Source organism: Tinamus guttatus, unplaced genomic scaffold, assembly GCF_059628265.1.
Source record: "Tinamus guttatus ecotype Peru unplaced genomic scaffold, ASM5962826v1 Tinamus_guttatus_pri_ptg000332l, whole genome shotgun sequence".
NCBI lineage: Eukaryota > Metazoa > Chordata > Aves > Tinamiformes > Tinamidae > Tinamus > Tinamus guttatus.
In genome coordinates, this window is record NW_028288866.1 from 1,580,645 (window position 1) to 1,584,326 (window position 3,682).

Sequence of the window (3,682 nt, forward strand, 5' to 3'; positions counted from 1 at the left end):
AAAAAAAAATATATAGTTTTTCTCCAAGAGTTACCACATATCTCAGCAGAGGCTTCTGCCCAAACCCACTTTCAGAGCACAGACGTGTGCTAGAATACACAAAACATAATGCGAAAGCTTAAGCTCCGACAGCTCCGCAGCATCATAACGAAGCAAAATCTCTTCAAGCTGTGTCTATAACCTTGCTTCCACCAGAAGCAACAGCCACATGGCCATACCTACATATATAAGTATGGGGAAGTATCTATGCATTTATACACACACATCCCTTTAGCTTGTTTAAACTTTTATACCCCAGCTGGTCACATTTTACATTACAGGCACTACACAGAGGATGACACCTCGGCTTATCCTTCCTCAGAGCAAGCTCCAAGCAGAGGCACCAACCCGGGTGCAGCCAGGGCAGACCCGCACCTTCATCCCTCGGGGCAGCAGCCAAAGGGCAGCTTCATCCAACACCCGGCATCCCCCCTCCTTCCCAACCCCTTCTCTGGAGAGGGGACGTGTCTCGGGAGGAAATGGGGGCTCCTCAGGAAGCCAAGGGGCCGGGAAGGCCTGGAAGCAGGAGGCAGGTGACATGGCGTGCAGGGCACAATACGGCAGGCCAGGCCTTGAGGCAGGAGCAGCCGTGCCCACCCTCTGAGCGGCCCTATCCCTACCCCTACCCGAGCCACCACCCCCGGAGGCAGCAGGACCGGGGGAAGGGTAAGCCCCGCGCTGGCTGCCGGCCGCGGGACCAGCCGAGCTCCCCGGCGGCCGCCGCCACCTCAGCGACGCGCGGGCTGGCGCCACTTGCGTAGCGCTACGCAAGGGCGGGCAGCGCAGCGCAGCGCAGCCGGACACCCTTACGCAAAGTGCGCAGCGCCCGCCCGCACAGGGCGGGAAGGCGGAAGGGGCGGGAAGGCGGTGCAGGAGGGCGGCGGCGGCGGCGGCTCCTCTTTAAGGCCGGGCCGGGAGCAGGTCGGGTCCCGGCCGGGCTGGGTCGCTCGGGGGGCAGTTGGGCCGGGTGGGACCGAGCGGGACCGAGCCGGGGCGGTCCTGGGTGCGCGGGCCGCTCGCCGTCCTTAACGAGGCCGTCCCCGCTGAGGGGAGGCCTGTGGCGGGTGCCGCTCTGCTCTTCTGAGGCCTGCTGGTTGTCATAAATAAAAATAAAAATTAATCAGAAAAAAAGAGGTATTGGAGGGAAAGACCCTCGGGGAAGAGGCGAAGAGAGCCAAGGTGTGAGGATAAGGGTGTTGACACGTTTAAAATTTCATTCATTTCGCAGTTGTGCCACAAACATTTCTCCCGCCAAAATCTAGCCATTTGTTTCAAGTATGTATGTATTTATCTATATAACATATGTATGTAATTTATGTATATGTAATAGGCCTGTGGGGACCATGAGGTAAAATATGTCATGACGCCCTTCACAAAAACAAAGGGGGTCGCACGCAAGGGATACATTTCTCCTTCAAATGACAGATCAGATTATAGAAACTCCATAGGTTGCAGAATGACCTTGTTTGAGGGAGACACAAAACTGCCAGGATACGTGTCCAGCTCTGGTCTCAGCTCCCTCCCCTTGGATTTAGCGACAAAACTTCTTTCTAACTGTAGCACCAACATAATCTTTCCCAATTCTGAGTTACGGTGGTTCTTGTTGATATCACTAAAGCACATGTTCCTATTTTTTACATTGCATTTCTGAAAATCCAGGCCAATTTGTTTTCCCAAATACTCTTTGGGAAATATTGAAGTCGTGAGACACACACTGCACACGTTGATCAGAATATCTCCAGACCACTCATTTATGTAAAAATGTTAAGAAATGTTAGTTAAGTTAAAGTTAAGTTAACTTAACTTTAAAAAGTTAAGTAAAGTTAAGTTAAAAGTTAAAGTTAAGTTAAAGTTAAGTCCTTCCAACACTTTCTTAGGGTATCCTCAGAATTTGTGGAAGAAATCAGCATTGTAAATTATTTGTTGCACAAGGGCAATAAAGTTGTGTGCAAGAAGCCACTCTGATGTCACTTCATAACTGGTCTCATCTTTTCCTATGTTGTCAGAAAATAAATACAACTGTGCAATTGTTCTGTCTCTGGACCCTTTTTAACTGCTTTTTAGCTGGCTTTTCAAAGGTCCAGGTACTTTTTTACAGCGGAGCTATGTGGTTATGGTCCAAGGCATGATTCTGAAAAGAGGGTCAAGCCATCGTATTTTAAAACCAAAGCAAAGATCAGGGAGAAAAGAGGATCGTTTATTTCTCTTTCTTGCCGCAGAGCCATCTGGATGCTATTACCTCTTTTCTTAGATCTGTTGTTCCTAAGTTTTTTCTTAAGGCCATTATCATGGGATCTAAGAACAACCTGTGAACTTGAGGGCTGGATAAAGTTTCTAGACAAACTGGCCAGTAAATCAGGATGTTTTGGGCAGAACAGGGATTTCAAAGATGTGGATATCTAAGCAAGCACGTGTGCCTGTCCGTAGAGATAAACAACCAAAAGCAGTGGGGCAAAAGCATGAGCTGAGCTGTTCTCACTTTAAGTTTAGCCCCACTTTGATGGGGACATTTTGTTGGAGGGACTCCAACACAGTTGGGATTTCTTAGAAAACTCATGGAAAGCACAGAAAAGTGTCAGCTCCATCTGCAACTCAGCAAATACTGCCTGTGCCCTGCACTAGATGCAAGACGAGGCTGGCCTGACTGACTGCTCTCCCTGCAGAGCATAATCTGGCCATTCCTTGCCTCGCTTAGTACAGAAAATAAGTTGGATTATTTATTTCTGTGGACTTCGTGCCCCTGTGTTGCCAGAACATCCCTGTGATGTTTCAATGGAAATGCACTGAGATGCCTTAGAGCTGTGAACTAAAGTCACGGTTCCAGGAGACACATGTGGAGGGGCCAGGTCTCTCTCCAGCCTGCGTTACAGTAATCATCAACTCTGGAGTGGGGTGACAAATTTTCACTGTATTTATATGTTGGCAGGTCAATAGTGAGAAATATGAATGGCTTTGAAGGAATTTCTGAGCAGGAAGGCAAGATACAGACAGCTTTCTTGACAGGCAATGACAGGCAGCACAGAGATAGTGAAGAAATCTTAAAAAGAGCTGCTTCTGCTGCTGCATTTCCTTCTGGGACTCCAGAATTAGCACATCAATGGTGTCACCATGCTCTGAGCTTCGGCACTCTTAACAGTAAGAACTGTTGCCTTTGACAAAGAGTCAAGAGTTGCTGATGCCTTTTTAGCCACCTTCATTTCTGCAGGGTTGAGAGGAAAGGAAGCACCTCCATAGAAAGTATTTAATGGCATATGTGTTTTCTTGGAGCTGAATTTTGATGGAGCTTTGAAATAGTGACATACTTGCAGAGAAATGAGCTGTTGTGATGTCTGCCCAATTTTAGTCATCTCACTTAGGTGTTTATATTATCAGACTCCATTGTAATCAAGGGAGCTTCCAGGGAGTGATTCAAAGCAGTTAAATTGGAAGTGCGCAGTGAAAAGGTGCATCCACCTCTGCACTCTGAAAAGCAATAGTAAGTCCCAGCTCCAAGTTGGTGTGGCAATGGCATGTCATGTTGGAAGAGTGTTCCCAAAAGCCTCCTGAAAAGTGTTTTGATCACAGCATCATGTTGCTGGAGGAGCATGGGCCTCAGCAGACCCGACCTAACACAGAGGCAGAAAGTAAAAAAGCGAAAGCAATT